Source organism: Scyliorhinus torazame, chromosome 8 (assembly GCF_047496885.1).
Source record: "Scyliorhinus torazame isolate Kashiwa2021f chromosome 8, sScyTor2.1, whole genome shotgun sequence".
In the NCBI taxonomy this organism is placed as follows: domain Eukaryota; kingdom Metazoa; phylum Chordata; class Chondrichthyes; order Carcharhiniformes; family Scyliorhinidae; genus Scyliorhinus; species Scyliorhinus torazame.
This window is the reverse complement of record NC_092714.1, coordinates 90,926,015-90,940,104: the sequence shown is the minus strand read 5'-3', so window position 1 is coordinate 90,940,104 and position 14,090 is coordinate 90,926,015.

The following is a 14,090-nucleotide window of genomic DNA, read 5'->3' as shown; positions in this document are numbered from 1 at the left end:
GCTAAATCGCTGGCTTTTAAATCAGACCAAGGCAGGCCAGCAGCACGGTTCGATTCCCGGACCAGCCTCCCCGAACAGGCGCTGTGATGTGGCGACTAGGGGCTTCTCACAGTAACTTCATTGAAGCCTACTCGTGACAATAAGCAATTTTCATTTCATTTCATTTCTCTGGCCGAATGGGCCGAGTGGCCGCTACGACACGAAAGGTTCCCGCCGGCGCCATCCACCCCTGGTTGCTGCCAGCGGGAACTCTGCGGGAACGCTGGGGGGGGGGGCGGCCTGTGGTGGGGGGAGGGGGATTCCTTCACCGGGGTGGCCTCCAATGGGGTCTGGCCCGCGATCGGTGGGCCCCAATTGCGGGCCGGCCTCTCCCCCCTCCGGGCCTACCTCCTTCCGCGCGTGGCCCCAGAACACCGGCTCCATGCTGGTGAGGGGCCTGCGTACTTAAGACATTCCCCGCACATGCGCAGGATGGCGCGGCGCCCATTTGGCTCCGCGTAAGGACGCTGGAGTGGCGTGAACCACTCCAGCACTGTGCTGGCCCCCTGTGGGGGCCAGAATAGGTCGTGTCCGGGTCCTGTTTGCGCCGTCGTGAAATGCGATGGACCAGCCCCCAATATCTGCACATTCCTACAAGATCTCATACCTCAGTCTGAAAATTATGCCAATGCCGATGCATTATCATGTCTGCCTTTACCAGCTGGTCAGATACTACCTCGTCTGGATAATATTTTTTGCTGTGCAGAGATTCAGAATGTTCCATGACTGCAGCTCTAGTTCAAAGACTTACCAGAAATGATCCTGTGATGGGGAAGGTACTGGAAATGGATTAAAAGAGAGAATAGCAGGAAAACAACCTGAATTAAAAATGTACATTTCCAGGAGACTCATTAGCATATGATGGATGATTGTTGAGGGGGTTGAGAGTAATTATTCCACCAAATTTATGACAAAATGTTTTGGAGCAGTTAGACGAAGACACCCAGTAATGATATGAATGAAGGAACTAGCACAGTTACTTTTCGTGGCCAGGAATTGATGCCCAGCTGGAAGAAAAATTAGGACTGTACCAGTCATGTGTGCAGGTAAGGAATGCACCGACGTTGGGCGGCACGGTGGCGCAGTGGTTAGCACTGCTGCCTATGGTGCTGAAGACCCCGTTCGATACCGGCCCTGGGTCACTGTCTGTGTGGAATTTGCACATATTCCCCATATCTACATGTGTTTCAGCCCCACAACCCAAAGATGTGCAGGCAGGTGGATTGGCCACGCTAAATTGCCCCTTAATTGGAAAAAATTAATTGGATACACTAAATTTTTAAAAAACGAATGCTTTGACGTTGGCTCCATTGCATCATGGGAGTGGCCTAAAGTACTGTGGCAATGTCTGCACATTGACTTTGCTGGTCCATTTGAGGGGCACATGTTCTTGATCATTGTGGATGCACACTCAAAGTGGCCCAAGGTATTTTTAAAGAAGTCAACCACTGTAGGACAAATGTTGACAAACTCGACGAGATCTTTGTGAGATTTGGAGAACCAGATCAGATCGTGAGTGACAGTAGATCACAGTTTACAGCTCAAGAGTTTGAAGACTACTTAAAGATGTGTGGATTTCAACATTTAAGTTGAGCACTTCACCCCCCCCCCCCACACACACACACACACACACTCACGAATGGTTTAGCTGAGAGGTTTGTCCAATCCTTGAAGCATGCACTGAAAGCTTTCAAGGACCAAGGTTCACTTCTTCACCGTGTGAACAAGTTTTTGGCAACAAACCAAATACATCACATACCACACAAACTTTACTAGCTTTGCTCTTGTTAAGGACCACCTTTGATTTATTCTTGCCAGAGGAGACATCCGACATGGTAGAGCAAAGCCAACAGTCATAGATCTTGATGTGAAAGTAACTCAAGGAAATCTTAGTTTCAAAATGGAGAACAAGTTGGTTCACACGTGCAACAGGAGATTAAGAAGGCAAATGGAGTTTTGTCCTTCATTGCTAGCGGGATGGAAGTTAAGGCTAGGGAGGTTATGCTGAAACTGTAAAAGGTGTTAGTGAAGCCACACCTGGGTATTGTGTTCAGTTTTGGTCTCCTTACCTGAGAAAGGACGTACTGGAGCCGAAGGGTGTGCAGAGGAGATTCACGAGGTTAATCCGAGAGTTGAGGGGGTTAGATTACAAGGAGGGGTTGAGTAGACTGGGACTGTACTTGTTGGAATTTAGAAGGATGCAGGGGGATCTTATAGAAACATATAAAATTATGAAGGGAATAGATAGGATAGATGCGAGGAGGTGGTTCCCACTGGCGGGTGAGAGCAGAACTAGGGGGCATAACCTCAAAATAAGGGAAAGTAGATTGAGGACTGAGCTTAGGAGAAACTTCTTCACCCAAAGGGTTGTGAATCTATGGAATTCCGTGCCCCATGAAGCAGTTGAGGCTCTTTCATTCAATGTTTTCAAGATAAAGATAGGTAGATTTTTGAAGAATAAAGCAATAAAGGGTTATGGTGTTCGGGTGGGAAAGTGGAGCTGAGTCCACAAAAGATCAGCCATGATCTTATTGAATGGGGGAGCAGGCTCAAAGGGGCAGATGGCCTGCTCCTGCTCCTAGTTCTTTTGTTCTTATTATGTTGTAAGTGTTAGCACGCAGCTACACCACTAGTGAGAAGTGGGCCCCTGCAATGGTTTTGGCCCAGACCAGTCAAATATCCTACATGGTCCAAACAACAGACCAACTTGTGTGGCGACGCCATGCAGATCAATAATTGGCACCATACATTAGTGTGCCAGTGCCAGATGAATAATTGACAACACATGTTAGTATGGAACTCCCTCAAAGATAACGGTCCCCATCCCATCTGAAGGTGTAACATTGAGTTCATCTACACAAGCAGATGAAAAAGAGGCTGTAATGCCTTCCAGGGTAGAGACATCTACTGGAGAACCTAAAAATACATCGAAGGGGCGGCACGGTGTCGCAGTGGTTAACACTGCTGCTTCATGGCGTGTCTGCACCGGTCTCGTCCCCACAACCCAAAGATGTGCAGGGTAGGTGGATTGGCCACGCTAAATTGCCCCTTAATCAGAAAAGAAAAGAATTGGGCACTTTTAATTTAAAAAAAGAAAACACATCAAAGGTCGAGAATAACAAAGTCTCAAAAGTGCGCAGGCAACGAACAAGAAATACACTCCCACCTGATAATTTGATGCCTGTACTTGAGTATATTTGAAAATGACTATGTTAACCTACTGGTTATTTGTTATGTTGGACCTTACAAGTAAAGGGGAGGGATGTTTTTTTATGTGGGTTATTGTAGTTGTGCGCAATATCTCTTTCAGAATGGAGTCACATGACATGCCTGACACCATTGCTCAAATCGCGGGCTTTTGTCCTTCGTCTAGTATCACCCCTTGTGCAATGAAGACCTATTTAATAAACTTTTGTTAATGTTGCTTTCAACTCACATGTATCTGCAAGCTATTTCTTTTGTACTGTTAGTTTAAAGATACAACATGAACTACGAAGTACTATTCTTGGAGGTGATTGGTGACATTATTAGATTCCCAGTTGTCTGGTAACTGGGGGCAATAATAGGAGTAGGACATCATTAGTAGACTTACAAACCCATGTCTTTCTGCCTCAGGAACATCCAAACGTACCACCTTGGAGGTACTTTCATTCCACAAGACTGTATGTATGTGCTTGAAGGAGACGTGGGCATTTATTTTTTAAAATAGTTATCTTTAATGGTGTTGCTCAGGGATAACATTTCAAATCAATTCTGTGCACTTTGTCTTCATGTAATTGTTCCACGGGATACAACAACCAACCCGGTGGGTGATTTTTGGTGGCGGAAGCAGCCCGCCAGCGGGATTTACTGACTCAACCATTGTCAATGGGATTTACCAGTGACTACACCCTCCCCCACCCCCCTCCGTCGTCGGAAAACCCGTGCTCAGGCATGGGATCGGAATACTCTGCCGGCATGAACAGTCGGTAGATCACGGCCATTCATAAAATCACACAATTTATCTCCCTTCATAGAATCGCCATTCATAGGATCATAGAATTTGTCTCCCTTCTTTTCTTTATCTTTTCCTTCCACTCTGCATCTCTTCATTCGGCTTTCAGACAATTGCTCTTCCTGTTCCTAACCATGCATTTGAGTTTTTATTCATTCTTTCAATTGTCCTCCTTCTATCATCACATTGTCTCCCATGCCATGAATAATTTGGAACAGCATACTTTGATTTACCCAAGTACCTTTCTCTCATTGTCTTTTATTTAGGTATTTTTAATATTTTGTGGGGGGTTTTTGTTGGTTTTCTTTCTTTTCAGATTTTCTTCTGGTTAATTTCATCAACCCGATTCTATATTTCTCCCTGGAGGAGAGAAGTTATATTGGTTAGGATGGAGAGCTTTTGGAGAGATGAATGATTCAAGGTGAGAAGTAGAGAGGCTATGCATACCTGGACCGTTGCACTCACTACCCCGGAGGAAATACATATTTGGACTGGACACGACGAGGACCCTGACTGAATCAGGAGTTTGTTTCATGGAGATACATAGGTTGGAATTTTAGGTGGAGGCAGTGGCCCTGTTCACCAGCTGTAATGTCTGAAAGTGTGTAAGTGAACCTGCCTCTCCACGTCTAGGAATACATGACCAGATATTACATCATGAGGCAGTTAATTGTCTGATGTCATGGTTTCCACTCCCAGGGGGGAGGATGTCCTGCTAATCAGATAACTGGCATCTGTTCAGCCACAGCAGTGCTGCTAGGAGTGGTGGCCACTGCTAGGATTGCAATCAGACCTTAGAAAAACATTGATGGACAACCAGATTATTGGGTGAACTTTGACAGGGTGAATCAAGCAAGCCCTGGTGAGGCTTGCAGGGGGTTTGGTAACCTGAAGGGCAAGAGGAGCGGAGGTCAACAAGCAGGAACAACCCTTCTGGGGTGGTGACACCTTTCATTGAAACTGGACCACATCTGAATCCATTATCACACCATCAGAGTTATTTCTAATGGCTTCACAACATGGTGTGGGAAGCTGCAAATCTGCACCACAGATAAAATACCAGCAGTGGCAGGAGCAGGCCCTTAAGTATCTACAAATTGTCCATTTAAGGGCTGGAATTGGGTCACGAGTAATTGAGCAAGCTGCTCAACACCTACCCCACCACCAATAATATTCCAGCAGAAGAAGGTAGGTGATGGACATGGTGCCCTCACCCTGAAGATCATGGCAGCCCTCAACCTTGATGCAATGAAGTCGTTGCAGGTATCCATGGATGACTTGTGTGGCATACTGTAGGCATCCACCTCCAAGAGCATCCATGAGGGAATGGATGTACTCTATACAAGGGCTTTCGACTTTATTGATTTCAATCTGGAGCAAGCCCAGCAAGACAAGAGGGCTATGGAATTCAGCCAATTGCTGGTATAACACAGGTGGAGCGGGCAGTCGATTCCACCCATATTGCTCGACGCACCCTGTAGCATCAGGGAATCAGTCCCCTTCATAAACAGGAAGGGATTCCATTTTCTATGTGCAGTTAGTGTGTGACCACCAGTTGTGGATCAGGCACGTGCGTGCACTTTTTCCAGGAAGCGTGCATGACTGCTACATCCTGCGGAAGTCGCAGGTCCCTGGCATTTTTGAGGATCACCCCAGGTTGCAGGGATGGCTTGGAGAGGACAAGGGATATCCCTTGAGGTCCTTGCTGATGATGCCAGGCCTGAGACTGCAGCAAAGGGCCGGTACACGAGGCTCACAGTGCCACTCAGTCTGAGATAATAGTACATTGGGCTCCTGAGGATGCACTTCCGCAGCCTCGACAGGTTCCGTAAGGACAGCACCAAAGGATGTCCCACTTTGTGGTGGTTTGCAGTGCCTCCATAATCTGGCTCTGCGACGGTCAAACGACTTGTCATGAGTAGGACCTGGAGGAGCGGCGCATTTCCTTGGATGAAGATGATGTTTAGCAGGTACCTGTGGATGAGGCCATTGAGGATTTGGACGATGGTGGATAGGCAGGGATGAGGACGCGCATGGGCAGGAGGGAGAGGGATGCACTCACCGCCTTCCGCTTTTTGGACAAGAATCAGTATGTTTTCTGATGGCACAACAGCCCCCACACCCCCGCCATCCCATCAGGACGTTGTCCTGATATATATCTAGATATATTCTCAGGATGCATATCAGAGATGGAGGTGGCCTGCTGCCTTTCACATCCTGTTGCCTGAGATGCCCTTGGTGGGCATCCTCTAGAGAGCTGGGATCTGATGGGCCCCTGCCTATTTTAGGGGTGGCATTGGTGTTGTCACATCACCTTGTTCTGCCTGTTGCACCTAAGTTGTGCCAGTCAAAGGAACCAGGGATTCAGATTGGCTGGAGTCTCCCAGGGTCTCTTGGGTGGAAAGCATGGGATATGCTCCAGTGAATCTTCATTCCTTCAAGAGCTCATGAGCATCTGGGTTTCTTCATGGTCAGTGAGCTCCAGAAGCCTCAAAGTCATTTAGCACTGCCAGTCCTGGAAGCCCGCCATGGTCTGCACCATGCAGTTGAACCCCTCAGCCCTGGTCCTTTGGGACTGAGCCTTGCTTTGGAGTGCTCCATATTGGATCTGACATCTTGCCTCAGGCATTTCACTGTGGACGTTATCCTTGTAGTGTGGCCTGGGTACCACACATTGCTGGCACCATATCCTCTGACAGAAGGCTTTGGGACTCAACCATTTGGCCTTGCAGTCGTAGGAATGTCACTGACAACCTGATATTCCTGGCTCTGCCTTTGCATTTTAAGCAGCAGGGAATGGACATCAACAGTCACAACGTCTGGCTGGGGCAGAGCTGAGGCATGGGATCCAGCAGACCTTCGACTGTCTGATTCCCTAGGACGTTCCTGCCTCCACCTGATGTGCATCAGAAACAGTGTAGTGCTCACCAAATAGTGAATCAGAAGCCTGTCTACTAAGTTTGTCTACCAAGGTGTGTGCATATTCAATGATGGATGGTGCGGGCGATAGCTGTGATGCCTCAACTGTCCCTTCCTCTGAGATACCTCCAAGGTGGTGTTGAGGATGGGCGATGGAACATAGCTCACAGACGTCCCAGGCCCTGTGGTTGATGTTCCTGCAAGGCAAGAGATATGGCATGACTATATAGCCTGGTTAAGTGTTTGGACTGCACATAACCTACTAGCGACTGGTCATCTGGATGAAGGTTCAGTGGCACCTCACTTCTCTATTACAGGCCCATCTCAGTCTCAGCACTGGTCCACTCCTGATCCTCCCCTGCGGGCTCCAAGGCGTTCTCCTCGTACAGTCAGGATACTCAGTCTGGGCTCTTCACCCACCTTCTCTTACTCACAGCAGTTGTGGGCAAGCTTCTCCTGCAGAACACAAATGGAGGTCATGTGATCTGGACGCCTGGCGGATCAGATGTCAGTAACACCTGTCACATATGGGTACTGCATTTAAGCAGGGAGGGATTATGATGAAGAGTGTCAGGGGCTTGAGGATGCTGGTGAGAGGTTGGATGCTGTGGCTCGGCGAGGTTGCGGCATCTGGGATCAATGTGAAATTCCTGGGGTGGGGGGTTGGAGTGCAGAGAGGATAAAAGAGTGGAGTGCAGAGACGAGAAAAGGAGCACTTAACCTGGCTGATTGGTGTTGGTTTTTCATTGATTTTCTACATTCAGACGCGTACTCTTGGTCAGGCTGCTGGCATTAACCAGTGCTGCGAACGTCTCCCAGCTGGGATTTGTCACCGTGCTGGAGGGTCTCCTGCCAGAACGAGAGTATATTGTTACCCACCTCACCTCCATAGAATCCAGAAAATGGCTGAGGGCCCTCTTTGAGAATTGAGGTGCAATTTTCATCGTTACCATTCTCTGAGCTTGAATGATAGCAAGCGTTGTGGAGCCATTTTAAATGCAGCGCCCCCTTTATTTAAGTACTCAGATGACCCCCAGGTAAGGCAAATTAGATGTTTTGTGCCTCAGGCATGCCTTTTTTCAGGTGGGAGAAATTGTTTTTCAAAGTGCCTGAAAATTACAGTGCAAAATGTCGGCAAGAATCGCACCAATTTTTTTGCTGAAAATTACACCTTTTTTCAGAAAATTATGCCTAATACTTTACACTATTTCACTGTTTTTCAACATTTCTTTTCCTGTACCCACTTTTACCAATCGACCTTCGCGACCGACATCGGCCGAATTCGGTACCCACGCTGGCCGACCTTCGCGACTCACCATTATTCCTTACCTTTAATGCGACAGATAAGCCTGCTTGGCGCTCAAAATCTCACTTATGCTCTCATTCAATGTTACATTTCTGCTAAGGACTTCAATTGACGATTCAAGTTCTCGTTGCATTCTTTGAAAAAAATCGAGAGGTTTGTCCTAAAACTCACCATGCTTAGTTTTCAAGAGCCTTTGAAATTTTGAGAGTTTTAAACTTTCAATTGCCAGTACTTCCCGACATATAACAGACATGGGTTTCACATCCTGATTTGCAATGGCACAATTAGCAAAACCATACCTCAAGAAATCATCTTTGTATTGCTTTGTTCCCAATTTCAGTTTCTTCTTAATGGGTTATTCACCTGATGCTCTGGAGCTCTGTATATAGGTTACACCATAGAACATAGAACATTACAGCGCAGTACAGGCCCTTTGGCCTTCGATGTTGCGCCGACCTGTGAAACCAATCTAAAGCCCATCTACACTATTCCATTATCATTCATATGTTTATCCAATGACCATTTAAATGCTCTTAATGTTGGCAAGTCCACTACTGTTGCAGGCAGGGCATTCCACACCCTTACTACTCTGAGTAAAGAACCTACCTCTGACATCTGCCCTATATCTATCTCCCCTCAATTTAAAGCTATGTCCCCTCGTGCTAGTCATCACCATCCAACGAAAAAAGCTCTCACTGTCCACCCAATTTAATCCTCTGATCATCTTGTCTGCCTCTATTAAGTCACCTCTTAACCTTCTTCTCTCTAAGGAAAACAGCCTCATGTCCCTCAGCCTTTCCTCATAAGATCTTCCCTCCATATCAGGCAACATCCTGGTAAATCTCCTCTGCACCCTTTTCAATGCTTCCACATCCTTCCTATAATGCGGCGACCAGAACTGTACGCAATACTTCAAATGCGGCCGCACCAGAGTTTTGTACAGCTGCAACATGACCTCATGGCTCCAAAACTCAATCCCTCTACCAATAAAAGCTAACACACCGTACGCCTTCTTAACAACCCTGTCAACCTGGGTGGCAACTTTCAGGGATCTATGTACATGGACACCGAGATCTCTCTGCTCATCCACATTACCAAGAATCTTACCATTAGCCCAGTACTCTGTATTCCTGTTACTCCTTCCAAAATGAATCACCTCACACGTTTCTGCATTAAACTCCATTTGCCGCTTCTCATCCCAGCTCTGCAGCTTATCCTTTTCCCTCTCTAACCTGCAACATCCTTCCGCACTATCCACAACTCCTCTAACTTTAGTGTCATCCGCAAATTTACTCACCCATCCTTCCACGCCCTCCTCCAGGACATTTATAAAAATGACAAACAGCAGTGGCCCCAAAACAGATCCTTGTGGTACACCACTAGTAACTGAACTCTAGGCTGAACATTTCCCATCAACCACCACCCTCTGTCTTCTTACAGCTAGCCAATTTCTAATCCAAATCGCTAAATCACCCTCAATCCCATGCCTCTGTATTTTCTGCAATAGCCTACCGTGGGGAACCTTATCAAACGCTTTACTGAAATCCATATACACCACATCAACTGCTTTACCCTCATCCACCTGTTTGGTCATCTTCTCAAAGAACTCAATAAGGTTTGTGAGGCACAACCTACCCTTCATAAAACCGTGTTGACTATCCCTAATCAAATTATTCCTTTCTAGATGATTATAAATTCTATCTCTGATAATCCTTTCCAAGACTTTGCCCACAACAGATGTAAGGCTCACTGGTCTATAGTTACCGGGGTTGTCTCAACTCCCCTTCTTGAACAAGGGGACAACATTTGCTATCCTCCAGTCTTCTGGCACTATTCCTGTAGATAATGACGACATAAAGATCAAAGCCAAAGGCTCTGCAAACTCCTCCTTAGCTTCCCAGAGAATCCTAAAATAAATCCCATCCAGCCCAGGGGACTTATCTATTTTCACACTTTCCAGAATTGCTAACACCTCTTCCTTATGAACCTCAATCCCATCTAGTCTGGTAGCCTGTATCTCAGTATTCTCCTTGACAACATTGTCTTTTTCCTGTGTGAATACTGATGACAAATATTCCTCGGACTCCACGCACAACTTCCCACTACGGTCCTTGACTGGCCCTACTCTTACCCTAGTCATTTTTCTATTCCTGACATAACTATAGAAATCTTTAGGGTTTTTCTTGATCCTACCTGCCAAGGACTTCTCATGTCCCCTCCTGGCTCTTCTTAGCTCTCTCTTTAGGTCCTTCATGGCTAACTTGTAACTCTCAAGCACCCTGACTGAACCTTCACATCTCATCTTTACATAAGCCTCCTTCTTCTTCTTGACAAGTGATTCAACTACTTTAGTAAACCATGGTTCCCTCACTCGACCACTTCCACCCTGCCTGACAGGTACATACTTATCAAGGACGCGCAGTAGCTGTTCCTTGAACAAGCTCCACATTTCAATTGTGCCCATCTCCTGCAGTTTCCTTCCCCTTCCTATGCATCCTTAGTCTTGCCGAATCGCATCATAAATTGCCTTTCCCCCAGCTATAACTCTTGCCCTGCGGTATATACCTATCCCTTTCCATCGCTAAAGTAAAAGTAACCGAATTGTGGTCACTATCACCAAAGTGCTCACCTACCTCCAAATCTAGCACCTGGTTCATTACCCTGTACCAAATCCAATGTGGCCTCGCCTCTTGTTGGCCTATCTACATACTGTGTCAGGAAACCCTCCTGCACACATTGGACAAAAACTGACCCGTCTAAAGTACTCGAACTATAGCGTTTCCAACCTCTTGTACACTGGAGCTACAATTCAGGTTCCCATCCCCCTGCTGAATTAGTTTAAACCCTCCCGAAGAGCATTAGCAAATTTCCCCCCCAGGATATTGGTATCCCACTGGTTCAGGTGTCGACTTACCCATTTGTAGAGGTTCCACCTACCCCAGAATGAGCCCCAATTATCCAGGTATCTGAATCCCTCCCTCCTGCACCATCCCTGTAGCCACGTGTTCAACTGTTCTCTCTCCCTATTCCTCGTCTCGCTAGCACGTGGCATGGGTAACAACCCAGAGATAATAACTCTGTTTGTTCTAGCTCTAAGATTCCACCCTAGCACTGCTTTGTCCTGTTGTAGACTCTTCTGAGTAGCTTTCTCCAGCAGATTCATTTATAAATTACCGGCCTGTTTGTGCCTCTGGCACTCTCTCCCTTATAACAAAACGATTCAACTTCAGTTCTTCACAGTCCTGTTGCTGGCTTGCAGGCAGCTACAAAACGAAGGAATCTCTCCTCTGCGATTTCTACTTAAAGGCAGGTCACGGCCGGCATTCTTAACTTAAAAGCCATTTGCGGTTGGCATTCATAAAAGCCCGTTGCGGCCGTTGGCACTAAAGCCGGTAGCATCCGTTGCCATTTCTTCCGCGATTGCTGGATGGTTAAATAGCTGGCTTGTAATGCAGAACAAGGCAGCAGCGCGGGTTCAATTCCCGTACCGGCCTCCCCGAACAGGCACCGGAATGTGACGACTAGGGGCTTTTCACAGTAACTTCATTGAAGCATACTTGTGACAATAAGCGATTATTATTATAATTATTATGATGACTGGGAACGCTGCAACCGTTCGCCCAGTGACCCTCCTGACAACCGCCCACGGTTCGTGACCCTGAATTTGAAAAACCCTGTTCTAGTTCATGATGAGATAAAACCTTGGGCTCTTTTCCCTGCTGTATTAACTTGATTGCACTCAGTACCAAATCAATCTTGTACCTAAAACTCCAGTCATTCCAATTCTATGCCCCTTGTATGTTCCTTCCCTTGGTCACCCAGTCTGTCTACTGCAACACAGAACTGTTTATATTCGGCTGAGTTATTTTTTACCTGTCAAGCTTGGAGCTGGATTCCACTGATTGTTGACAACTAGGTAACCTTATAACACATGTAAATTTTTAGACTTATTAATTTACAAGCAAGTGCTTCACCATGCTGTGATGCAACTGTTAGTCTGTGTGAAACACACAGCACAGTACAATGAATACAAAGAGGGGCAATGCTTGCAATCGACATTCATTAACTATCAACATATTTGCCAATCTTTAACTCTAGTTCATTCACAGTTGTGAATTGTTGTCTTCCTCAGACAAGATTTGCTTTTGTCTAAATAAATGAATAATTTCACTCCATTTCTTATACAGTGAAGTCACGATGAGTCAAACTCAGATGACACAAAATACCGGTTCTGTCCAAGTCGTCTACCATTCCTCGAGGCAAAAAAGCATACCCCATTGAATGATGCATGTCATGAGCAGAAATTCCGTATTGGTAATTCTGGCTTAGCTGAGTCTGTCTAAACCATGACAGTGCTGACCAATCAGAATGACGTTAGACCCCACTCCAGCACAAAATCATGGACAGCAGGAATAGCCATGATTTGATGTTTTAATTATCTCTGTGAAAGGACATGTAAAACCTACGAATATGGGTTAAACTTGTGAGAAAGTTTAAACTTTTATCTATCAGAGAGAAGTTCATACAGCCAGAGGAAAACCTTGGCGCTAAGTGGAAAGGAGACATTGTGAATACCGGAAGATTCCACCATTGAGCTTGTCCACCGTTATAAAACACAAGGTGAACATCCTGTGACAGTTCAACAGCAGGATTTACTCCAGTAAGGAAGAGAATGAGAATGGCTGCATATCCTGACATTGAGGAAGTTCAATGTGGTTCAAGGGAGCCAGAACAGATGATGTTCCCAAAAATGGTCCAATCCTGGCAAAGAAGCTGGGACATGTGGAATTCAACTATAGTGATGGGTGGCTGGACCAATTATAGGCAGGGTATTGTCTAAACTGAGAGGGTGTGACAAATACAGCAGCACTGATTCCAAAATGGCCGTACAGATGCTCCAGAATTTTGCACTGCAGTGCGAAACACTGAAAACATGTTTGACTGCATTCATGACACAGTGGACTATATCGTCATGACCAAAGAGCACACTAAGTGGAAAAAGTTTCCAGAATTTTTATGGAGCTATCTCCTGACATTTTTGAACACAAAGCTCTGGGTGGGATTCTCACATACCCGGCAGGGCGGGGGGTCCCGGCGTGATAGAGTGGCGGGAACCACTCCGGCGACTGGCCGCCCCAAAAGTGTGGAAGTCTCCGCAACTTTAGGGGCCAAACCCTCACCTTGAGGGGCTCGGCCCACGCAGGAGCGGTTTACGCTCCACCGGCTGGCGGGAAAAGCCTTGGCGCCACGCACGCCGGGGCCGAAAGGTCTTCACCGGGCGACGCAGTTCCGTGCATGCGCAGGAGCGTCAGCAGCTGCTGACGTCATCCCCGCGCATGCGCAGGGGAGGGGGTTTCTTCCACCTCCCCCATAGTGAAGACCATGGCGAAGGCGGAAGAAAAAGAGTGCCCCCATGGCACACGCCCGCCCGTAGATTGGTGGGCACCGATCGTGGGCCAGGCCACCGTGGGGGCACCCCCCGGGGCCAGATAGCTCCGCGCCCCCCCCCCCCCAGGACCCGGAGTCCGCCCGCGCCGCCTTTTCCCGCCGTTCAAAAGGTGGTTTAATCCACGCTGGTGGGACAGGCATTACAGCAGCGGGACTTCGGCCCATCGTGGGCCGGAGAATCGGCGGGGGTGGGCCCGCCGACCGGCGTGATTCCCGCCCCCGCTGAATCTCTGATGGCAGAGACTTCGAGACACGGCGGGGGCGGGATTCACGCCAGCCCCCGGCGATTCTCCGACCCGTCGGGGGGGGGTCGGAGAATCCCGCCCCTGGCCTTTTACAAAGTCAGGCCATTATAAGGTGTGAACAAGTTGAATAAAGACTTGT